We start from the raw sequence: 25,397 nt of genomic DNA, 5'->3' as shown, positions 1-25,397 counted from the left end.
GTAGGATTTAAACATTCCTAGAAATTTTCAGATTCCCTTACAAATTGTATTTACATTTTTTAATAGTGTGAGTGTAGCCAAGGTGTACTTTATCTTCTAGTAGTCTCCCACTTATCAACAGAATACTTACTCTTTGAAGAGGGCAAACCTTAGAAAAGCAAAGCAAATCTCTTTGAAACCAGGAAAAAAAAGTATTTTCCTACTCTGGCATGTTTTCTTGCATTTTCAGTTTTATCTTACAGAATATGTGGCAAAAGTTCAATATGATGTGACTTGAGCTTGGTTTCCTTTAGTAAACAAAAGAATATATTTGATGGATGGACCTTCACTTAATTTCAAATCCAAACCCAAACTCCCTCCACAGTTCAGACAATTTTCCTCCCAGTATTCTGGTCAATAAGCTGAAAAAGCTGAGATTTTGGGTTGAGGGACATATCTACCATTAAAAATCCTTCCACATCCAATCCCTCCACAAGAGGCTAACTAATAACATACAAAGAATTACAAAAATGTATTAAAAAAATGAATGCTCTGTTTGTATCTGGGTGTTGGCCTTTAGAAAAAAATTCTGTCCCCCTGAACTCGCACTCAGTAGTGCTTCTGAAAGCACTCACATAAAACTTTGCAGTTGAAGAATTGCTTTATCAGCCAAAATGATCTATAAAAAAAACTTGAGGAATTTTCTGGCTAATAAAATCTTGTACTGCAAATATTTGTTCTTCTTTAAGCTGGCACTGCCCATGCTCTGAACATATCGACAGTTTGGGGGACCAGGCATGTTATCTTTCTGAGCTGTGTCTCAATATTCCTGGTCCAGTTCCTGTACAGAATATGTTAGCAGCAATTCTGTAAAAATGTCTTTGAATATTTTTGTACAAGAGGAACCTCTGTCAGCTCTGTTTCTTTGCAAAACACCTTTGCTGTGAACACAGCATGTGCAGCTCCATTAAAACCAGAATATTTTCTCTGGTCACAGCATTACTCAGCTTTCACATTGAATGTGCCCATTGGTTGTACACTTGACAATTAACTCTTGTTCAAAAAGAAGTAAAACATTAAAAAAAACACCTTACTGATTGAAAAACTGATTTATATTAATGTATGAATTCCTGCAATGCATTATAGGTGTGACTGGGGTACAGATTAGGGGCCTGGCCAAGGTCCCACACAGATCTGTCCCAGGCAGTTCCATGCCTCATTTCAATGGCAGTTTTCTCTATTTGTGTTCCATATTTTGGGAGTTTTTGCAGGCTGTGGGATTTTGGTAGCTTTAGCAGATCAGTGGTCAGCCTCCACACCTGGGGCAGTCAGTGGTCAGGTGGACTTGACTTTTTTCCTCTGGAAGACACAACCTCCAGCCTGAAAGTGAGGAGAGCTTCACAGGCTGAGCTCTCTCTTGGCCTAACACTGTCAAAAGTAATTTTTAAAGGGCTTGTGGATTAATCTATTTGTTTGCAAGAGATGTTCCTTTGAGAGACTGGGCTGGATTCACATCTCACACCCATGCAAATCTGGAGTAATGGCTTTTGTTTGGGAAATCACACTATGATGATGCTGCTGCAAGGAAGCAGGAATTGGCTACTGTGCTCTTCCCAATAATTTTAATTCCAACACGTCCACTTGTCTGTGCTCTGCAGTAAAATTAGAGAAAGAAACATCTGGCAAACAAAATGATTACCAAATAGATGTTGCACATTCGCCCTGATTTCACACTCAGGATATTTAAAACAAATGTTCTGGTGCTGTTGAGATCTTGACATGTTTGTGTTTGCTCCTAGGGTCAGCTGAAATTGCCTGTGTTCACAGTGATCCCTGATGAGAGATGCTTTGAGTCACAGATTATTTAGACTATTCTCAGTATGGGGTACAACTCAAAGCTCCTTAGCAGCATGACTCTCATAACAATGATATAACCCAACAGCAGGTCCTCTGACCTGCCAACATGCCTGTCACTTCCAGGGAATTTGTGTAGCTAAACAAAATATTTGGAAACTAGTGGGAAAACAGGAGTCACCTGCAATGAATCCGTCTTTATTTTAAGCACAGACAGCACTCTATGGCCTGTTGTGATTTCCTGGAATACTGTAACAGGGTTTTGTGTGGAACTGGATTGTATCTGAAGAGATACCAACTGATTTCTTTTCCTCATCTCCTCCCCATTTTGAGAAAAGTACATGCACTGTTCTGTTCAGGAACTTTTGGATAAATTTTAAAGGTAGGATGGAGCTGGTATCTCTGCTCAGATGTTATTCAAAAAGTGATGGTCTATGTAGAAGAGACTCCCAGGTAGTTGCACATTGGCAGCAATATATGTGCACAGAGAAATGGGGGGGCAGGAGGAGGGGAAGAAGAAAAGCCTAAGATGATGTTCTTGAATGGCAAGAGAGATTCTCCAAAATCTGGAGAGAGGTGACTTCACCAGGACGTGCTTACATGTGCATGCTCCAACCTATCTTAGACTCTCCCCTTGTTGGTGAACCCATATTTCTTCTTTTCTTTCTCTTTGAGCATAAAACCTTTCCAGAAACATCTCCCCAACTTCCCCGAACAGGACCCGTCCTTCCCCTTATACCAAGAGAGTTGCTCTTCCCTCTGAGATCAGGAGCAGGCATCTGACATGGCCTGGAGAAAATACTCTGGTTTTCCATGCGTGGTTCATTCTTCACATCTTTGCATCCAGAAAATCCCCTTTTTTCTTCATCTTGGTCCTTTGCTCTGTGTCTTGGAGACTGCCAAACCCACTGCCTAGAATAGACTGAACTCATTTCTGGCTTTGTAACTTGTTCTCACTGGACAACTCTTGTTTTACTGTCCATCTGGGAGAGGCTTTCTGAATGAGAGAGACAGCAATCTGGGGTGTTGTTTGGGGCTTTTTTTTATCTTTACTGGAATACTTTCTCCTTTCAGGAAAGACTAAGTTGGTCTTGGTAGACTCACATGGGCCTCAGCCCAAAAGAAGCAAAGTGTAATGGTTGGACTCAATAATCCTGAAGGTCTTTTCCAACCTAAATGATCCTATGATTCAGTCTCAGCCTGTCAGAATCACTTTAGTGGTTCCATATTCTAAAAGAACATGCAAATTTGGTCAAAATGAAACACTTCAGAAAACATATTGATTTTGTCAGCACTTTGGTTTAAGAAAATAGAAAGGAGGAAGAATTTCAGTCCTGTTGAAATGTGTTGGTTTTGAAATACTGCTATTTTGGTTTTGTTTTCATTTCAGAGAGTTTTCTTTGGTATTTTAACATTGTCTTTTTTTTTTTTTTTCCTAATACAATCAAAGTAAAAATCAAAAAAGAGCTGGTCTTGTATGTTGAATTCTGAAGCCTGCAGGCTTAACTTTAAAAGAAATGAAAATATGTGTATGGACCAGCAGCAATCAGAGGTCTGCAACAAGCTAAAAAATCTTAGGTAGTATCCCTGCTATCTCCCATCAGTCAGCTTTATCTGGGGAAAGTGGGACTGCAGGGGATTCAAATAACAAATTAACATGGAATCATTATGAGTAATTTAACTTTTGAAATGAGATATTTCTGCAGGAACAATAGATACAGATTCAACCCCCTTCTTTCCCACAAATGTCAAACATGCTTGTTTTATGAGGTCTAACATAATATTCAGTTTGACTTCTTGATAACATCTTTTGGATAGCAAAGCAAATGAATGTGGCATAGATTCTGAAAAAATGGCCAGGTACATGCAGAATCAGAACCAGACTGTAAGTCATTGGCATGGTAGGTAAGGTTGATTTAAACAGAACAGATTTTCCAAATCAGTTTTAATTTTATTTAAGTGTACTCAGATACTCAGAGAATTTATATTTGTCAAGCAGTTGTTTTGGAATACTGACTTTTTTTGCATTCTCTCTGATTTTCTCAACTCCTTTTTTATGAAGATTTGAAGCTCTTTGTCAGATTAAATAATTTTTTCTAAAAAAAATACCCAGTAGTAAAAAAACGTGTTTTTAATGAAACTATTGATGCTGACAATAGTAGATGACTTCTGAGTGATAATTCTGAAGTGATTAAATGTTGTAAGTAAAGTATTTGATGTTTTTTTAAGTCTGCACATGGGGAAAGTAGACACAGCCATAGCAGTATCAGTGGAAAGCATGTATCTAATTCTTCTTGTGCCATCAGAGTAAAATCAGCCTTTAAAAATAACATTAGGGCATGACAGAGAGTTTTACTACCAATGGCAGAGCATGGAAGAGTAAAAGGCAGAAAAAGTTGTTTAAGTCTGAGAAATGTCTGATATCCTTACAGTTTAATAATGTCACCACTAGTGAAGTCCAGCAAGAACAAGGTAGCTGTGTGTCACCCCATTTAGTCTGTATTAATGGGCAATTAAAATGTAATCACATGAATATAAGTGAACACAATTGGAGTGAAAGCTCACCAGGCCCCAGGAGGAGTTTTGTTTCAATTCATAAAAGGAGCTGCTTGTTTAATGATGAACACAGAGAGGATCAGAGTCAAAATCAGATTCCCTGTGTATTTAAATTCATGAATCAGGCTTTTATTGAACTGCAAGAAAGCAAAGATTTAATGAGTGGCATGAGAGTTGGACAACCCCATCTCATTAGGACTAATCACTTTCCAGGAAATGCTGAGCACCCTGTCTCACACCTCATCTCCCAGAAATGATCACTATTTTGCAGGACTGAGCTCAGTGTTTAGTACAACTGTTGCAGGAAGCTGTCATTAGCTGTGTTAGGGACAGAAGGACACTGTTGTCCTAATGAGTAGGGCACCCCAGCCTCTCAGAGATTCCTCTTGCTCGTTGAAATCAGTTTGTCATGTCCAGACAATACAGGCTTGAAGTACAAACTGGAGGGAAATAACAGAGCACAACTCCAAACAAACAAGGAAACCGAGCAGGGAGAGGTCAGTTTTGGAGAAGATGGTGCACAGATGCTTTTTGGAGTTTTTATATCCACATGGGAGCAGCCACTGAAGGAGGGAGGCAGGGCAACAGAGGGTGCCATTGTGCTAATTGTGGAAATGTTTTCGGGGATGGTTTCCTCCTGTTAGCATTGATATCTAGTAGATAAAACAAAACCAGATACATTTATTTATAAACCTTACAGAATTTGTTTGTATGGCAATCCTAGCAATGAAGGCAGGAGGGCATTGCACATGTTCTCATATATTTATATATGTGTACAAATAAATTTATGTATAGAAAGAAATATATATATACAGTTATGGGGCCTGGCATTAATACAAAAAAGCCCACCATCTCTTAGGTGGGCTGTGATGAGTGACTTGAGCACACATTCTTTCCTAGCTTCATCTGCAGTCAAGTCACTGAATTATTGATCTGGCAACCTACAGGCTCCTAGTTAAGCCCTGTCTCTTTCCCCCTACCCAGTGCTTTGGCATTGGAATATTTCCCTACAAATCTTCTTTGGCTCATGGTGCAACAGATCAAAGTACTCAGTCATTGACAGCATTTGTTTATAGTAAAAAATGCCATAGCTTCATATCCAGATTTAGCTCTCCTCTCTCAGTGCTGGAGAAAAGGGACATTTTTAGATACTTGATGCTCATTCCTAGCTCTCAAGTTATCAGAATTTACAGTTGTAATGTTCTTATGGGCAGAGAAGGCTATTTTTGGTCAGAATGGAGGCTTGTGATGGACCAAAGCTATTAAGACCCCTTCCTTTATTAAGGGTAAAAAATAGTCCTAATTAAATATTTTTCAGCTCTCCTAAACATTCCTAAAATAGCCCTTTCTGTAAGGGAAGGACAGGAGCAGAGGGTGGGACGGGGCGATGCAGTTTTCGTGGCGCTCCTTCAGCTGCCTGCAGGATTCCTACCACTTGTTATCTACCCAGCCCTAAGTTCCCCTGATAAAACCCTCTTCCCTCTCTGCCCTGTGCTCCTGAGCTGTGTCCCAGCCAGGCACTTGCACTCTTTGTGTAGCCTTCCCTCCCTGCAGCACAAGACACTCGGGGAGTAAAATCTCTGCTGCCCTTTAAATCACTGCAAAGCGGGGCGAGGTCTTAAAAGCTTAAGGGGAGAAGCTGAGCCCTGCAAATGTTGGTGTAAAAGCTCTGTTGTACAAACAAGAGCTGCGTTCCAAGGATGCTGCCACCTTGGATTTCACTAAAAACAACACCCCCCACCCTTACAACTGCTGAGTTATACAGGCTGTGAGATCAGGCAACCTGGATTTTGAACCTTGTACTCAAGTCCCACAGGATCACGACTCTTCCTCCCACCAGAGCACAGACCCAGGTACACATTTTGTTGTTGCAGCACAGATTTGGACACAGGTTTCAGTTTCCATCTGTGTTTGAGAGGCAACCCAGAGCCAGATAATTACAAGTCTCATTTCTGTCTATGGAATAGCCATATTCCATATAGTTTGTTGGGCACTCAGAGGTAAGAGCAATGATACCAGCTAAGCTGGTTTAAGAGCACTGAAGTTTTTACCCTGGAAGAGATGTTTTTGTGCTGAAGTGTGTGTTTAAGGAGCAAAGGAGAGTGCTGTGCAAGTTGCTCTTGATACAAACTGAGAGTCCTGTCAGTGTCATTAGTTGCACCAAAGAAAATGGAAAAGTTTCTGTGAACATCAAAAAATAACTTGTGTCTTTTTGTATAGACTCATCTGGAAATACTGTTCTCCTTTGAGTTTTGATTGAAAGGTGAAGAGGACCAGGCAAATAATAAAAATAATCTAATGGAGACAGAAGTAGAATTATTCACTGTGGGAAGGCCTAAAAAACACGCAAGAAGGACCCCGAAAAGGCAGTGGGTTAGAGGTAGAAGGGTAATACTGGTGCTGCTATGGTGGGTGTCCTGAAGAAGAATGAAAAGCTTTCAAACTTGAAAAAAAACAGTTTTTCTCTGAATATAGGTTAGAGTGAATAACTTCTGATCAGTGAAAGTGAAAGCTCAACATGGAAGGGGAAGTCAAAATAAGAATAGCAAGGCTGCCATGCCAAAGCTTTTGCAAACATCAGTATATGTATGTTAAAGATGACCTTTTAGCTCACACCTAAGCTCCCCCAGGACAGCCTCTGATGGTCAGAACAAATGAGAAAGAAGTATTTAGCTCCAGAGTATGAGAAACCTGGTGGTGGGAGGGTGTCCATCCATGGTTTTCTTTGCTAGCAAGCAGCAGTGTGTTGGGTCAGTCTCCAAACGAGCCAACTGACCATTGCCCCAACACCATGGGGCTGGCAGCACCACCCCAGACATGGAGGAATAACCATGTTTTTTTCTGTTAATCACCTTGGACAAAACTTGTGTTGCAGGGGAGCTCTAGACATCCACCCAAAAAGTCATAGTTTGTCATAAGTTGCCAGACTTTTCTTTGGAACAAAGGAAACTCCTCTGCTCAGACCTTGCTGTCAACCTCACCCTTCCTCTGCTTCCTCACCTGTCTTTGATGGTAAGCCAGGTATTTTTTGGATAACTTACATACTCAGTTCTGTTTCTTCACCACTGAAATGCCATAAGCTATAACAGATCAGCTTTTTCCACCTGGGCACATTATGTGTGTGAAGATGGATAATTTCAGTCATTTTCCTCTTCCATAAATCCTGTTGGATTTATGCCCACAGACGCTCCCTTAAAATGATGTGGTAGCAAAAGTCAGGGTCCCCCTGAGCCAGCAGCAGGGATGATCATTGCAAGAAGGAAAAGTGGCATCTTCTTGGAATGAGACCTGGAATGAGACCTGAGAACCTCTGTGGTTTCCCCCTGCACCTGGAAATTCCTTGAGGTCTGAAGTGCCTGGATTTATCCTTCCCAAGTGTTTACATTGCTTTGCTGTAACTTTTAAACTTCATTTCTGTCCTAGGACTGATTCAAACCTGGAGTTTCTTTCCATTCCGTGGAAAATTCCAGCATTTCAGATTCTGTTTCCATTCTTAGAAGTAGAATTAGAAGAAAATGTTTAGAAATTGCAGCTTGAAAAAAACTCTACCTATTACCCAGCACCAGAGTCATCTCCAGTTGAATATATCTAAAATGTTTTTTTGCCAAATTGTTTTTATTTCCCCTTTCTATCACAAAAACCAGAATGTATTATAAAAGTTTCTTATAATCTTCTTAAAAATTTAATCAAAATTCTCTACAGAATTGCACCTTCACTTGAAATCTAACATTTAACACTAAGCTGAGTCTGCTACATTCATCTGATGAGGTGGAATGCCACCCAAACCCAGACAAAATGGTGTCACTTCTGTGAGAAATGCTGTAGTCAGAGATGTTTCCCAGAAAGAGCTGCAATCATTCTGTGCAGGAGCTTCTTTTATCCCAGAGATGCTCTTGCCCATGATCTCCAAAAAACATTTGGAGAAGAGTGGTCAGAAAATATAGAGGTTATAACATGAGACAATTGCACAACACCACATTTTTCATCTCCTTGTAATGATTTTCAAATAGGATAATATGAAGTTACATAAACATGCTAAAATTGCAAATCTGCAAAAAATCACCATATATCTCTTTTACTTGCATACTCCAACCCCTCACATACATCTGAAATACACCCAGACCACTTCCCACTAGCACAATGATTTGGCCTTGTAGCTACTAAAACTGAGAGAGAAGGAAGGCTTCAGCCTTACCAGAAAGGAGAAGATCCAGATCAGCTCTCTAGGCAGACCACATTTCTTAATTTTTCCTAAGAAAGGGACATTTAGGATATCATCTATAAGCCATAATAACGAACTTTGTACAGGATGGTCAGGTGAAATATTAGATAACTGCTGTCTCTATTGCATGAGACAGGAAAAAGTTTACTTGCAGCATCCATTTCTGTGCTCTTCCCACTGAAAATATGAGGATGGGAAGGGTGGTGAAGTGATACCTGTCATGCTATGTGTTCCCCTGATATATGGAGGGACCTTACAGACCATCCCCTAACATGCTAGCTCAGCCAAAGTGCCAAGGACAAGCACTGGTGTGACCAAAGCATGGGGTCACTGCAAGAGAAAGACAGAAAGTGCTTTAACTGGTGTTCTGTCAGATCTTGAAGTTCTCAAACTCTTTGGGGATGACGTGCAGTAGGAAGGGAGTGCCCATCCTGTTACATCTTTCAGCAGGGGATTCATGGACTTTCTCTGCAAGATTATCCACATGCCATTGTCTGGCCATATATCAATCAGGTGCCATTATCTGCCTCTGGCTGGGCTCCTGTCTCTAGGGACTTTGGTGCTGGAAAAGGCCCTAAGTGACCCCAGTGGGTCAGGATTAGATCTTGCTATGGAAGAAAAAAAACATCTGTCAGCTCTGCTTGTTTCAGGTGTAGCACTTCAGTAGTGGAAGATTTTTTTTTAATAGCAGTTCTCATTGGATGCTAAAACCTGCTTTATAAGTTTCTCTGAAACACCTTTTAGCCAAAGCACACTATATCTATGTATATTTATATATATATATATACAAAAAAATATATGTATGATTTTGTGTACATAGACACATACAGTTGTTAGTAGCATAGGATCTAGCTAGTGTGTATTTTGGTTTTCTAAAAAATGGTTTCTGTCAAAAAAAAAAGATTTTCTCCAAAATTTAGTATACAGTATCATAGCAAGAGTTAAACTCACTGTTCAAAAATTATCTCTTCTTCCAACTTGCTGTCCTACACAGATGCTGTGTCACCTCCTGAGCTGTGCAGGACGGGTGCTCAGCCCATTACCACACGGGGCTGCAAGGTCCAAACCAGCTCCATGAACTGGGCTGCCTGGAGCTGGGGGAGTTCCTGCTCTCCCCATGGCATCTGTCAGCATCTTGCCATGAGCTTCAATTTGCTAGTTATGAAAAGGTCCTGAGGCCCAGCAGGCATTAGGCATGATCTTCAGCATCAAAAAGGATCATGCCCTTATCAGTTTTCTGCAGTAATTCACTCAATGCCATTGCTCTTGCCCGGGTCTCATTCTGCAGAGTGCTGGCACGTTGTGGTCCTGCTGAAACTCAGCCTGTCCTTCCCCTTGCACTCCCGTGAGTGTTTGCTCTGTCATGAGATCTTCTGGAGCCTGGATGTTTGATAGGCCAGTTAGCTGCCTGAATAAATATTTACCCTTTCTTTTAGTCCGTGCTTAGAGCCAAAATTTCGACTGGAAATAGCTTGGTGTGAGTATTGTTGGTTTAAAATTAATTGTATAATTTGAAAATCTATTCTTTGCTCTGTTCATAGAATCATTTGTTAGTTTTCCTGGGCTGTCTTTTAAAGTGCACTATTCAATATTGCAGAGAAATAAGATTATTACCACTAGAATTATTCTATTTCACTTGTGTCTATATTTGGAAAACTTTTTGTGGAAAAGTAAAGCAAAACATTCTCACTGAAAAGAAGTGGTACATTGCTAACAGAGATGTGATTGTTTGACTGAAATGGCTGGCTGTGGTTACTACCTACTTTTGCTGCAGCCTAAAAAGTTTTGAAGTAAAAAAAAAAATACAGACTCTACCAGCTGGAAATTTAAAGGGAACATTTTAAAACTTAGAGTTTTAAAAATAAATAACAAAAAGGCAAGATCCTAGTTTGGATGGTGAGCTATTTTTGACATTGTTTGATATAAGAACTCAATATGACTCTTTTTGAAATATGGTTCTTATTACCATTTGGATAGAGTACATTTCCTTTTCTTGATTCAATCATGAAAAAATTCCACTTACAGATAGTCCATGCATTAGTGCAGCCTCTTTCACACATTACTACATCATAACACAGTTGGTTGCACTTGCTTCAAACAGGTCCACCCTGCCCATCTGGCCTGGCTTTACTATTTCTTGCTGCCATATGTTTTAAGTTATCTTCCTTGGGCTACATTTTTATAAGAGATGCTCTTCAGCTACAGGCACAAAGGCTTTTCCTGAGAGAATATATGAACAACCAGGGACTGTTTCAGTCTGACATCTGTTCGAGGTTCATTGAAGTTGGTGGAGGCCACTGGTGTGGAGTTTGGCTCTGCAGAGTCTGTTAAACCCCACCTTTTCTGGGTTTCATGGTTTTCATCATATAAGTTTGTATTACAAAACCCTAGAGGTGTGGTTTTAAATCTTTGATTCACATGAATATTCCTGCTGGAGAAGTGCTTTACGAAGAGATGTCTATAACACTGTTTTCCCATTTATCTCTTGCCTTCCTCGTCTTCCCAGCAGGTCAGTGAGTACTGCCCACATCCTCCAGGCTGGAGAAGTAAAGAAACCATCCTTGCCCTAAGGCATTTCCATCCTTAGCAAACAAGTCAAAACCAAGAAGAGATTTCTCCTGACCTCCCCTGAATGGGGGACAGACTGGAAACCCAGCTCACAAGACCTTCTCCTCCCAAGGAGCCTTGCTCCAAACTCACAAGGTGCTCAGAGCATCAAAGTCACTTCCTTGTTAGGAAGTCCCTAATCTTCTCCTTTCTTGTTCTCTCCTGAAACTCCCTGTTCCCAACATGGGGATGCCATTTGACATTACTGATCCCTCCTAAACACCTGCTATCAAATGCATCAAATCTTTTCTTGTCAGCTTGCGTAATGCCCCAGGTCTTTGCAGCATCGAGCAAAACTGATACCACACAGCTGTTGTAGAGTCTTATTTTTTGTTTTGCAGACATGTCACTGCCCCATACTTTTGCCCTTGAATTTATTTACATTGATCTTCACCTTATACTGCTCAAGCTTAAAATGACATGGGATAAAATCCACACAGAGTGGTCCAGAGCACTGGGAATGGGAACGTGACAAAAACTTGAACGCTGCCACGACCACAACTGCTCTCAAAGAGGAAAAACAAAGCCAGTATTTCTTCTTTCCCTTGAAAGACTCCAAGCTATTATTTAATCAAAGCTTTGATGTTTGTTTCTACTGAAAGTCTGTGATTTTAGGATTTGGATTTTTTTAGGTGAACGCCAACCTTTGGGCTCACCAAAGTGGAGCCAAAGGATTTTGTAATTCTTGTTAGCAGCTGGGTATGCTCTAGTTATCAAACCACTTAGAAAAAAAGAGACCAAAGGCAGTGAATCTTAAATAATGTATTACGTACAAAAGATGGGGTTTCTTAAGGGAAAACTTACAATATTACTGAATTTATGGATGAAGTTCTGCACTAGAATTAAAAAGAAAAAGAGATAATAACAGAGAGGGGGGAAAAAAAAGCACCTAAAGAAAGTAAAAGCTCTGTGTATAAGAGTTTTCATTTGTCCAGAGGTAGGTAACACCATTTATCACAATTTAAAAAATATCTTCTGACTCTTTTAAAATTATATAGACAGTATAAGAAGAAACAGAGGACAATACTGTTGATTTTTAAATTAACTTGTTCTGATTTGTTTTGTCTCCTGTTAAAACTTGATTTGCCTGCGTCAGTGTGGAAGAACTAAAAAGTGTGTATGTACATTTCCATGACATGAAAATGGTTTGAAATATTTTTTCAAAAATCTTCTGAAACATGTTAGAGCTGTGTAGGATGTATTTTTCTTCTATACAAATGCTGGGAAATGTCCACACAGCATACAAACAGACTGTGCCAGACCTTGTGAAGTTCTGCATATATCCTGTAAAGGTAACATCATGTCAGAAAATAAAGAAAATTGCCTTTCTAGAATTATAGAATTTTATGGGAAAAAAAATAATGATATATGACCTGCACATAAAAGCATATGGTAAGCTTAGGCCATTAAAAAAAATTAACCTATTCTCCAGTATTGATGAGGACATTAATAGTATGAACAATATATGTTTAAAAGTATTTTGAACAGTAACATCTAATGTAAATACAATTAATTACATTATACATATATATACTATATATATAATAGATATAATTTTTATTATTCTAAGCATAATAGTATTTCATTAATATGTTTTTGAAAAATATTGAAAGAAATAAAAAACCATGTTATATGTTGCTCACTTGTTATGATTTTATACTAATTTTTAATTACAATATTTTGCATAGTATAATTGTATAACTGCATATGTTATCTATTATTATTGTTGTTGTTATTATTGCAGAAATAAATTCTATACAGTTTGTAATGCTGTCTTTCTGGCAATTAGCATAAGACTGTATAAATCTCTGGAGTATTTTAAATTTTTTTTACTGCTTTTATAAGTCATGTAAACATAAAAATGTCCATTATCAAATCAGTTCTACCTGTAGTTTTTAGATTTTCATCTACCATTTCTTAATTTAGAGCAGACTCACATTCTGTAAGAATCCTGAAATTTTTTTACCTTCTAAAAGAAAACAGCATGTGAGAGAGGCACAAATCAATTACTGCATTAAACAGATTAATATGTGAACCTTTACTGTGACCATTTTGTACATTGCTTGTTCCAAATATTGCCTTTGTTGTGTATATATACCTAAATGCAAAATATATAATTCAATCACCAGTGTGTCATTAAAAAGCATATTTGATTAGCTATTTCTTAACTGCCAGATAATTGAATAAATGTAAGTTAAAAGAACTACAGTCTGATTAAATAAAAATATAAAACTTCTGTATAGCAAAGATTTCTCTTTGCAGTAATATTTTAACTTTTTGATATTTTAACTTTTAGGGTTACTTCTACACTTGGGTCCTAATGAAGACAGGAAAAACAGATTTATCATGACTACTGGAATCAAATCTGCTCATAAACAGGTATCAGAAATGTTCTTGTATTATTTTTTTTTTTCTTTTTTGTGCTAGAGAAGAGTCTTTGTCATCCAAAGTTCAAAAGATTTTATTCTTTTGAAGTCAATAACAAAAAATCATCTTGATCTGAACTAAAAAAAAACCAGCGGTTCAGACATTTGAGTTGCAATTTAAAAAGGGAATGATTTAGCTGGCAAACACTCATTTCAGGGTGACTAATAATAGCAAAAACTACCACAGCTCTGATTTGAAATTAAGTGCACATCCTTTCTCTTTCAAAAATTTACTTTTCTTAGGAAAGTGACACTGGTTTTTAACTGGTTTTAACTGAATTGTCTGTACAAAATGGGACCCTGTCAACTAGATAGTTAAATCCCACTTCAGCTGAATTTGCTTTGAACACATCAGTAGCAAAGTTATGGAAAGAAAGTTTCAGAAGCTCTGAAACAGGGGCTGGACACTGTACAGAACGTCCTTTTTATGGCAAAATGACATAAGTTAGAGGTGTCTTTTTATTTCTTTTTCTTTTTCTTTTTTTTTTCTTTTTTTTTTTTTCTTTTTCTCTTTTCTTTTTTCTTTTTCCTTGTGTTCTTCTTTTTTCTTTTTTTGTTTTTCCTCTTTTCTTTTTTCTTTTTTCTTTTTTCTTTTTTTCTTTTTTTCTTTTTTCCTTTTTTTCTTTTTCCTTTTTTTTTTCTTTTTTTTTTTTTTTTTTTTTTTTTTTTTTTTTTTTTCCCAGGACTATGTTAAACGAACTAAAAAAAGAGGCCAGTTGACAATGACCCTGTGTGTCTGAGGAAATTATTTCTGAGCACTGAGGTAACAATTTCTGAGCAGCACAGTTACCTGCATACAGAGCAATAAAACAGAGGTGATTTTAAATAGGATCATTAATAATCGGCAGTGTGACCTTTCCTCACTGTAAATCATGAGAGTTTGGGTTTCCCCTCCTCCCCCATGGTTTATTTTTTAAAATTTCAGGGTTGTTTCAACGTGGCCAGAAAGAACAGCACAGCCTTGTCCCAGCCTGGATGCCATGAGTGCTGCAAACCTCTTCCAGCCTGGAAGGAAGTTTTGTCATCCAAGGTGAGAAATTTACAGATAATGGGAACTTTGTTTCTTTTACCATGCAGTGTAAACCAGAGCTGATGTTCAGGCAGGTTTTTTTGGTTTTCAGTTTTTGTTGTTCAGTTTGCGGGTTTTTTTGTCCAAAAAACCAAAGACAAAGCTTCCCTATCTCTCCAACTTCTGAGACTTCATAGGATCGTTAAGGTTGGAAAAGACCTGTAAGATCACCAAGTCTGACAGCTCAGCACCACCAGCCAACTCAGCCATGTCCTCATCCACACATTTTTAACACCTTCAGGGATAGTGACTCCAATGCTTCCCTGGGCACCCTGCTCAAATGCCTGACCCCTCTTCCTCTAAAGAATTTTTTTTCCTACTATTCCTTCATCTTCTATGTGCCTCAGACAGACATATAGGACTTTTTGTCTTTACTTGTGTGCCCCACAGGGAGCTACAATGACATCCCCTCTTGGATGGGGTTGCAAAGAACTGCAAGAAAACTGGACCTAAGCTGTGCTGGCAGAAGGGATGCTGGATAAAATTTAACCAGAGAAAATTTAACCAGAACAAAAATTGTCAAAGCACAAAAATTGCCATCATGCTAAAGCAGCTTGGTAGACCACAGATTAAACTGCACAGGTAGATAGAGCCCCAGCTCGGTGCACAAACCCTCCTTTCCCTGTTCTGTATCCCTGTTGCCCATCAGTGTCCTCTCCCTGTGCCAAAGACATCAGCAAGAGCTGAACCTTGGCAGTGCTGCACTTCAGAAGCCACAGAGGACCGAGGATGAGAGGGGAACAGAAATTGGCTACTGTCCTGGATTGCAAAGAAAGCTCTGAGGTCTGAAGGAGCTGATTTGATGCTGTTGCTCTTAAATGCGTGAGACAACGGGGTCAGCAGGGGGGACTCGGGAGGAGATGAGGAGCAATTATGTGCTGGGAGTTCTGCCCTGCAGAGCTTACTCAGGTGGACAGACTCATTAACAACAATTAACATCCCATTTCCAGGCATGGCTTGTAAAAACTGCAAGGGTAATGACTGACTCAAAGCTGAAGTAACATTTAAAAGTCAGTTTTACTGCACGTCCAAGTCAAATAAACCAACTCTGAGTTTCTGCAGACACGCAGTAGTCCCATGTGCTGTTTCTGGGCAACAGGGAGGCTGTTACACAAACAGCCTTGCTACAGCTCCAGTGGCCTGAAACTGGGCTTTATTCAACCCTTTTCTAATGTCTAATTGCATTCTGCCTCCCTGCTTGTTTTTAAGTTTGCATGAGGTGACCCTGTTACCAGTGCAGCTTAGCATGGAGAACATCAAAGGGAGGTTCAGAAGTTATCGGGAGCTTTCTCATCTTGTAGCCAACAAGCAGACATCTGCCTTGCGTTTGGTGAATTTTAGCACGTTGAAATCATTGTGGCTCAGAAAAGTTTTTCTGGAGCCACAAAAGTTTTGCTTGGAGGGTATAGACTCAAATCACTGTTGCTGCGTGTCCTGGTCCTCCAAGAGCTCAAGTCCTTGAGTTACTTTGCACATCTGAACAATCCCATTGACCCAGTGGGAATATCTGAGTGGATAAGTGTCTGAAACTGAAGTGAGACTGAAAAGCAGAGGCAGAAAGGGGTCAGGGAGAAGGATAAAAACACAAGAAGTAGTGAACAACCTCAGGCTGTTAACCCAGGTGTGATTATTTACCTTCTCCTGTTAAAACAATAAGGAACTCCTTCAGCACAGGTAAGATAAACTGAGAAAAGACAGAAGGAAATACTAGCTTTTAATCAAGTCATGCAACTCAATCAGAAAAAGTAATTCGTGCTGGAAATTAATCAAAAAGCCAACAGGAGAACTATTGTACTTCTTTGAAGCTGTGAAAGAAGGAGATATGTATTGGATGACTGTGCAGTGAAAAATATATAGCAACAATAATGGGACAATTCCAGCACAGAGTGGAAGATGTTGCTAAGCTGACTGACACTGATTTTTGGTACTTGCTAATACATACCACAGATTAAAAATGAAACATCATGAAGTTTGGTTGTTGGGTGAGGAAGAAAAGTGGCAGCTGAGTCAAAGAAGTTTGTACAGGCAAGGCTGAAAAGCAGCTTGGGACAGGGATTTGTGCTGTGATATTTTTCCACAGTACCTCTGCATTCTATTAATGAGAAGCAGTAGTAAACCAGGTTTTAAAAAAAATCAATTTTTTGTAAGTAATACTATTGCAGACCTCCATGCTTGGGAGCATGGAGGGGGGGCATGAATGAGCACCATTGCTCATTCAGAATTTGAAATGAGTTTCCATGATTAGAAACACAGTAAAAGAAGTCCTTCCATCAACTCTGGACAGCCTGCTCTGAGATGCATGGGTGACTTCCTCTTGACCTCCTGGTCTTGGTTTTGGTGTCATGCCCTGATTTGTGTAAATGTGACTCACTCATGTTCTACAAAAATAGTTTCCTGTTTGTTGGGTAATTATTTATCCATTTGCCAGTCTTTTCCACTCACCCTCCCTTGCAGTGTGGAAGTAGGGATGAATTGTAAATTTTCTGGGGCAAATGCAGCACAAGTCCTATTGCTACTTGGGCATCCTAAAACTGTAGTGTGCTGAATTTAAATAGAAAAAAACCATATAGAAAAAAAAAAACAAACAATAGGAAAAAGCATTTCCTCCTTCATCCCCTGCACCAATTCAATTCACTGCCCTAGAAGAGGCACTGAGGAGTTAATGATGAGTGTGGCTTTAGATGGAGTCTGAGCTTTGGCTGTGCCATGGGATGTTGGTTTGTGGGTGCTTCTGCAGAGCCCCTTGTATTTGAGAGCCCCTCGGGCTGGAGCTGAGGAGCACCCCCAGAGCTGTAGCTCCTGCTCTGAGTGCAACCAGAAGCTCAGCAAGATGAGAGCAGAGAAAGAAGCAGTTTCAGTCAGAAAAATGCCTGTGTGTCCCTGCTGAAACTTTTTGCAGTGGCTTTCAGATTTTAACAAGTGCCCGAGAAAGCATGGGGGGGACTTTGGGAGGATCTGACACTTCACCTCTCTCCTAACCCCAAGGAGTTACTGTTGGGTTTGTGCATAACAGCCCTAAGGAACTAACTGCACTTTTGCAAGTTTGTTTTGGTTTGTTTCTTTTTGGTTTCTTTTCCGAGAGAAGCAGTACTCTGGGAGGCTCCATGCTCTGGGGATCAGGTCTGGATGCCCCAAGAGGCTGAGGATCAAATTGTGGAGTAATTGAGGCTCTGCAGAGCCCAGCAAATTCGAGTCCTTTTACCTATTTGTTTCTGAAAGGCTTGGAGTACTCCTTGTTACCATGGATTCATGACACTGCCAGGTTTAAGTGAGAAACTTCATATTTCTGTGCATCATAAACTTTGTCCACAGGGCCAAATATTAGCAAATCTCTTTTTATTGCTTCTTTTCTTTCAACTGTGTGATATTTTTTTTAAATGCCAGGATTTTGCTCCTGAAAATCATACTTTCTTTTAACTATTTCAAATTGCTCTACACCCATGTATACAAATTTCTCTCATGTATTTCCACATTGTCTGAGACACTTCATAATCTTACACCTAAAGTATCTATTACTTCACCAACACACTGTCTCAGACACAACTGAGTTGCTGAAATACAGTATTTAAAAGTTTTAAAATTAGGACACTAATGTGATTTTGTTTTCCCCCTCTTTCTGTAAGATTCTGTGCAACTCACTGTAACTTTTTTGCATCTCATTTGTCTTATCTGCTTTGCAGAGCTCTAATAATTTCTTTCTCAAAATGTCAGTGTGCCTCTAAATACATTAACTTCCTTTTGGGTGATGATACACAAACTATTACTGCTTATTGAGCTTGGTAATTAAAGATAATTTGAATATAATGTAGCCTCAAAATTAATAGCCCCCAAACACATAAGAACAATAGACTCTAAGGAAAATTACCAGAAGAGAACAGCAGGCTCTCTTTAAATGTGTCTTTAAAAATAAATTGCATACTAATAATCGTATTATTCAATTAAAAATACCAAAAAGTGTACATTTCTGTGTTTATTAGATAATCTGGAAAAGCCACAGTCTTTTATAATACTGCTTCTCACAAATCACCTCAGTTTGATGACAAGATACACTCCATCTCACATTTAAGTAAATGTGTTTATTTCGTCCTGGAGAGCGATTTTATTTTAACTTTAAAATTTCTTATAATCCTGTCACAGAACAATAGGAACACTGTCAAATGGAAATAGATACCACCCCCCTGGTATGTTTAAAAATTAAGTTTTTTTTTCCTCCAGCACCAAAAAATACTTATTTATTCTGACAAAGAAGCAGAGGACAGTGATCAGAGACACTGAAGTTAACTGCTGCCTGAAGTCATAAACATCTGGTGGCGATTTTAATTGCATTGTGAACTAACCACAAAATCCTCCCCTAAAAGAATAGAACTATTTCCCCTGTGCAATATTGTATTTTAGAATTCCTCTCTTCTGAATCAATGTCAGACGTGGTTACAGCACAATGAAGTCTGTGTTTTCATGCCTGCATCTTCTTGCAAACGCCGCGCGCCCTGGTTCCAGCCGCAGCGTTACTCAAAGATTCGCGTGCGGTTATTGCTGCAAACACTGGCATAAAAATACAACATAAAAATAAAACATAATGGCCACAGCATTGTGGGTTTTTTTTGCAAGCGAGTTAGATAGATTAGTATCCCTGTATACAAATCCTGGCCATTAAAAAGCACACGGAGAATCACACCAGCTCGCAAGTCTGTATATAAATTTATGGGTATATGTATATATAAAAGACATTTTTATATATACATATTGATACATCTATATACAGGATGCATTTAGCAAGTAGCAAGACAACCTACGTAAATGCAAATAGAAATTGTTGTTAATAAAATACTTGCATGAGTTGTACAGGGACCTTCTAAATGTCTGTGCTTCCTGGGGGAGACCAAATGACCTCTTTTTTACAGATACCAAGATCAAAGCTCTTGGTTTAGATACTCCAGCTGTCTCTCTCGTTGGCATTTGACATGCAACCCAGTCCATTTAAAATCAGGGGGCATGTAAACATTTTAACCCTTGGCAGCAATATCTGAGAAAGATGCTAGCAATAAATGGTCTGAACCGTCTGGGCCAAATCACATTTGGTGTCTTTCCTTTGAAGTCCATGCAGGCACTGCACTCGATGGTTTTGACAAAGAGCCAAGTCCAAAAAAAGGATGTAGGCTCTCAAAGCTGGATGGACATGGGCTCTGGGATCCAGAGTGGCTCCACACAGCTGAGCTGTTGCCTCCAACTCACTGCAGGCCTCCCTGCCTGACCTTGGAGGGTCTTTGGTGTGCTGCCTGCATTGCTCCAGAGCTCAAGTGGCAATTTTTTTGCCTAAGCAGAGAGGCACCTTCATCCTTTCCACAACCTCCTTTGGTGGGTGTGCACACAGGTAACACATGCTGACAGGATTAGCCCCTGTGCTTCCTACAGTCACAGCTATTTTCTTTTTAAAAAATCATTACCACAGGAGGGTGCCATTTTTCTGTTTAAGCCCCATTTGACCAAGTCTCTTGCTCACATTCCAGTTATGTATTCAAATCCCTCTTGAGATCCATCGTGTCCCAGCAGAGCAGGAGATGAAGGATATGGACCCAGGAAAAATGTCCTCACATGCCCACTCCCTTCCTACTGAAGTCAAACCAGATCTGTAAGTACAGGTAAGTAAACAATATTTAAAAGTCCCTATGGATAAAAGCATTTCTTCTGGAGAGGACTTCTGATTCTCACTGCCAGCTTGATTTCTGTCACATTTTTGGAAGAAAGGTAGCAGTGGAAAACCAGCACCCTTCTCTTCTCCAGTCATGCTTTAAAAAGAGTGAATTTCTCTCTCTCTCTCTCTCTCTCTCTTGCACTCTTCAGGTTTTGAAGAAACAGTGGTGAACTCCATCCCATTTGACTCCTGAAGCTGCCTGTCTCCTTCACCAGGTACCCACAGTTCTCCCCAGGTACTCACTTAACCTGAGCTTCCAGCATCATTTTGGGTTCAGGTGCTTCAATACTTGTGCTCTTAAAATGCTAAAGTGACCAAAGTGCCCCAGAGCACCTGTGGACAAGGCAGCTGTGGTGCAAAAGGCACTGGTAGACTGGTGTGACACTGGTTATCAGAGGGGCAGAGAAGACCTGTGGTACTGATAAGGTGACACAGAACTTGTTCAACACCACATGGTGCTCATAGGGAAGAGGAGGAGGGCATTGCAGATCTGGGTTTGAGCTTCCTGGGGGAGACCTTTGTTCTGCAAAGCCAATCCTGATGGTTTTTGCATGGCAGTGGAGGGGGAAGCTGAGTGCCAGGAGCTGGTTCTCAGGGAGACCTGAGAACCTGTTCTCTGCCTGGAGGACAATTGATGTAGTCAGCTGAAATGGCAGAAATAATCCTGGCAGCAGAATGCCAGGAAAGAGCTTCAGACTTTACACCTTGTTTTTCCTGCTTCATTCACCCAGGTGCTTGGCTTCTGTATACAGCTGAGTTTCAGCCATGTCCCCTTCCTTGCTCCTCCTGGTGACATTTTCCTTCTGATCAGCTACTTTCATAGAGGGTTCATCTTCCCCTATGCCCAGACAGGTAACAGCCCAGTTAGACATCTATCCTGGAGCTGTGACCACCCTCCTCTGGGCTCCATGGGTCAGCAAGTCCTCATGAACTGTGCCTAAGTCCTGCTGCCTATGGGAAAACATAGCTGAGCAGACATTTTAGTTACCAATCCTTAGTTCCTAGACCAAATAATGCCAACCATTTTGGAGCCACGCTGCTCTCCTTCCTGATCTTACCCTGGCAGAGGTCACTCCAGTCCTGTGTGTGGTTCCTCAGGGCATGCTCACAACTACTCAGGCTGTTACTAAACTCGAGAGTACACAAAACTACACCCAGAGATTAATTAGAAATATTTAAGCTAAATCAACTTCCATTCATTTCCAGCACATATGAGCATTTAAAAGCCATGGGAGACATTATCAACCACAAATAAAGCATTGTAAGTGCTGGACAATGTATTTGCATGCAACATCCATTGTCAGTAATTGTGCAAGTGTTTTATAGCAACAAAGATCTCAGCAAACATGATCTAAAGAGGTCATTGAAAGGGGAAATTATAAGATAATGCTAACCTCTGAAGTATTTTTTTTTCCATTACTCTTTCTTGCAGAACTGCAGCTATTAAAGTGTCTTGTTAAATATGCAGTTTCAAAGTAAATGCCCACTAACTCAAAATTTACTAGGCCTTAATATTGTTTTAAAAGTTCTGGTTCAAAGAGATAAAACAATCTAACTACACTGTTTCAGAGTTTAAACAAATGCACTTTGAGCTGTAGTGGCAAGATCTGGTTGATGTTAACTGAGTGTAATTGTAGCAGTGCATTTATTTCCACTTCCAGATGATGTTACAGAAAACCACTGGGGAAGGATTTCCTAATAGTGCAAGCACAGGTAGAAATACTAAAAGAAACACACTGCTGAACTTCTGTAATCAATACAGAGTTGATTGCAGGTGTTTGTAGCCAAGAAATTGAAGAAAACAACATAACATCTTTGACATTGGAAGAGGTTGGGAATTGCTACATAACCAGAAAGTCTGAAACCTGGATTCCAAGCGTACCAAGCCTGCATTTCACTGTCAGATGCTGATATGGATCACCAGTCACAGCTCCAATTGACTGATTACACAAAAGCACTTTACAAAATCAAGCCTAAACCTCTGCAAAGTATGAGCCCCAGTTCCTAGTGACTGGCTGCAGTGGAGCTTCAAAGTTTGTGTGGAGTCACAAAATTGAATTTACTGACTTAAAAGCAAAACTCGGGGGATTTGTCCTGGGCATTTATGGAGTCTGAAGGAATAACAAACAGAACTGGCAAGGACAGACTGAACATTAATTGCCAGGGTATAAATTGAGCAGCAGTGTTCAGAAATATATTTTGCATCTAGCTTCTAGTGAAAAAGGGATTTAGATGAGAATTGGTGTTAAGATTGGAGGATCAGCTTTTGATTTGCCGATAGCAAAATTCAGATGAATTTCAGAAAAAAATGATAGCACAAACTAGCACGCCTCTGGAATATGATTTCATTTCATTGATGGGGCTGTGAGCTTGTTTTCTTTTTGCCTATTTTAAAACTAATTAAATTAACTGGCAGCACATCTACCTACTTGCACCGTAATCTCAAATCTAATTCTGCAGATGGCCTTGAGACATCTTTTTGTTTGTTGCCTTGAAAACAGGAAAAAAAGCAGAGGCAGAGAAAGGGAAGCATAATCAAAATTTCTGCTAGTAACTAAAGATCTGAATATCAAACCTCTTCATTGTCACAATTATTTAGAGACAAGCCATCTCACTTTCAGTGTATGCTATGATCTCATGTGGCAAATGGTGGAATATCAGATTGGGAGTGCAGAATTTATATAATAAATCAGTCACATCAAGTATAATAAGATTTTGTGTTCTATTTCTGCAGCACCACATTATGCATATCATGAAGGCTTGGGACCCTCAGAGTTTTCACAGACATTTCAGCAGCCCAAGAGCAGGAGCCATTGTGCCACTGGAACCTGACAAATGCTACCAAACCGGTGGGTTTTTCTTTTACTTCTTCTTCCTTTGAATTTCAGGGAGGTGGCAAATGAGTTAAAATATCAAGAAGGAAAATCACCTTCCTGTAAATCTTTACTGACTTCTAGTTTATGGAAAAAGACAAATGTAATTTGGGACAGCAGATTTGTATTAAGTTGTGACCCTTTACAACTGGAACGTCCATACTGGGTGGCAGCTGAAAGATCTGGTTTATAACCCTGTCACTTCTTTAACAGCCTCACATGCAATAATTTCTGCATTCAATTTCCTGTACATGTGTACGACAGCTTGCCCAAGGGAGCTGGGTTCCTCTACAATCCTCCTTCTTTTCCTGACCATTTGCAATTTCTAGCCACTGGAGGGGAAAAAAAAAAAAAGGGGGTGGGGGAGACGGAGGGGAAATACCATTAAAAATTACACAATAGCTCTGACTGTATTTATGGAGCAGTGAAGAAGTTTGCATTCTTTGCTTCCAGTGAAAAGGAAATGGTCATGGCCTGATCCCACCAGGCTCTGCCCCTCATGGCAGCTGTCAGATTGGGATACAAAATGCTGTATTCCCCTTTCTCCTTCCATCTCATCCAGTTGATGATGGAAGAGGAAAGGGAATAAGAAAGGAGAAGAGCTGAACTCAGCCTTGCAGCTGACAGGGATAGTCCTGAGCCAGCTACGACAAGAAGTGGTAGAGATGTCATTCACTTTTAAAATTAATCTTCTCCACAGTAGTCCTGGGCTGTAATGACACATGCTGTGTAATTTACAATTTATTACTTGGCCTGGGAAATCATAAGGAAATCCTTTACTTAACAATAGAAAGTGTTTTCAGCCCGTTTGATAACTGACACTTCCTTGTCTATTGTTGGGTTTGATGTGGGAATAGTTGGAGGGAACCGGTAGCCCAGGTGATGCCCAGAGGACTGACAGACACCTGATTCATCTCCCCTGGCTCTGAAGTTCATTCAGAGTAATAAAAATAAATCAGCTATTGAGCTACATATGGAAATTTTACACACTCAGTTATCTCTGCTAACTAATGCTTCAGGCTTTTAGAGTTTGCTTTGAGCAGATAAGGAGCCCTGATGCTTTCAGGAAAACCATTTATGCCCAATGTTAGATACCAGCAGTCACCTCACCAGCATCATGGCTTTGAAGGGATGTGTCAGGCAGCACTTGAGGTCACCTATCTTGTGGTGGAAGATTGTGCTTCCACCCAACCACTGCCAGCAGATGAAAAGGTAGACATTCCAGCTTCTGAATGGAGGGCAGCTATATTTAAAGCCATATGTCTCCATATTTGTAAGTATCTTGCAAAAGAACAAAGGGTAACGGTTTTAAACCAAAAGAGGGGATGTTCAGGCTGCCCAAAGAGGTGGTAGATGCCCTGGAAACATTCAAAATCAGGTTGGATGGGCTCTGAGAAACCTAATGTAGTTGAAGATGTCCCTGCTCACTGCATGGGGGTGGAGTAGATGATCTTCAAATGTCCCTTCCAAACCACAGCGTTCTACAATTCTGTGAAGTCCCAGTGTTAAGGCTTTGAGCTAAGACTCGATCAGGTTTTGGTCTGGTAACAGGGATCTCTCCTGGTTTTTGTGTACTCACATTCTCCTGGAACAATTAAATGCCACTATTTGGGTGTAAGGATGGTCTCTAAGATGCCTAACCATAGCACTGCAAGGACTTGCAGGTGTGATTAGAGCACAGATGGTGGTAATAGCTCCAGAAAATTAAATACAATTTTTTTTCCTTTTCCTTTTCCTTTTCCTTTTCCTTTTCCTTTTCCTTTTCCTTTTCCTTTTCCTTTTCCTTTTCCTTTTCCTTTTCCTTTTCCTTTTCCTTTTCCTTTTCCTTTTCCTTTTCCTCTCCCTCTCCCTCTCCCTCTCCCTCTCCCTCTCCCTCTCCCTCTCCCTCTCCCTCTCCCTCTCCCTCTCCCTCTCCCTCTCCCTCTCCCTCTCCCTCTCCATCTCCCTTTGCCTTTGCCTTTGCCTTTGCCTTTGCATTTGCCTTTGCCCTTTTTCCTTTTCCCTTTTCCTTTTCCTTTCCTTTTTTTCTTCAGCAAACAACAACCATCTTAGAAATTATCTGGCCAGGCAACTCTGCTCACTGCACCCAAATACAATAAGAAGTCCAGCAAAACAGTCA

General features: G+C 40.0%; 2 long non-coding RNA genes across 7 annotated transcripts in view; one reads left to right on the top strand and one right to left on the bottom strand.

The window, feature by feature from the left end:
* Window positions 1-19,791, bottom strand: part of LOC139800372 (uncharacterized) — a 39,364-nt gene extending 19,573 nt beyond the window's left edge. Inside the window, exons 1-2 of one of the 5 annotated variants that reach the window (XR_011727722.1) lie at window positions 19,563-19,758; window positions 4,399-4,526 (exon numbers count right to left, since the gene is read on the bottom strand). This is a non-coding gene — a long non-coding RNA (uncharacterized lncRNA). Of the gene's footprint in view, window positions 1-4,398; window positions 4,527-19,541 lie in introns of all 5 variants that reach the window. The other 4 variants (XR_011727721.1, XR_011727720.1, XR_011727718.1 and 1 more) reach the window with 4 other exon arrangements.
* On the top strand, window positions 15,502-23,260 carry LOC139800373 (uncharacterized). 2 transcript variants are annotated; one of them, XR_011727723.1, is made up of 3 exons: window positions 15,502-15,622; window positions 20,555-20,640; window positions 23,140-23,260. It is a non-coding gene; the product is annotated as an uncharacterized lncRNA (long non-coding RNA). The 2 variants fall into 2 exon arrangements; XR_011727724.1 differs by lacking the exon at window positions 15,502-15,622 and adding an exon at window positions 20,248-20,352.
* The last annotated feature ends 2,137 nt before the right edge of the window (window positions 23,261-25,397 follow it).

Source organism: Heliangelus exortis, chromosome 10 (genome assembly GCF_036169615.1).
Source record: "Heliangelus exortis chromosome 10, bHelExo1.hap1, whole genome shotgun sequence".
In the NCBI taxonomy this organism is placed as follows: domain Eukaryota; kingdom Metazoa; phylum Chordata; class Aves; order Apodiformes; family Trochilidae; genus Heliangelus; species Heliangelus exortis.
Note: the sequence above shows the minus strand (reverse complement) of the source record. Positions and strands in the feature narration are given on the sequence as shown.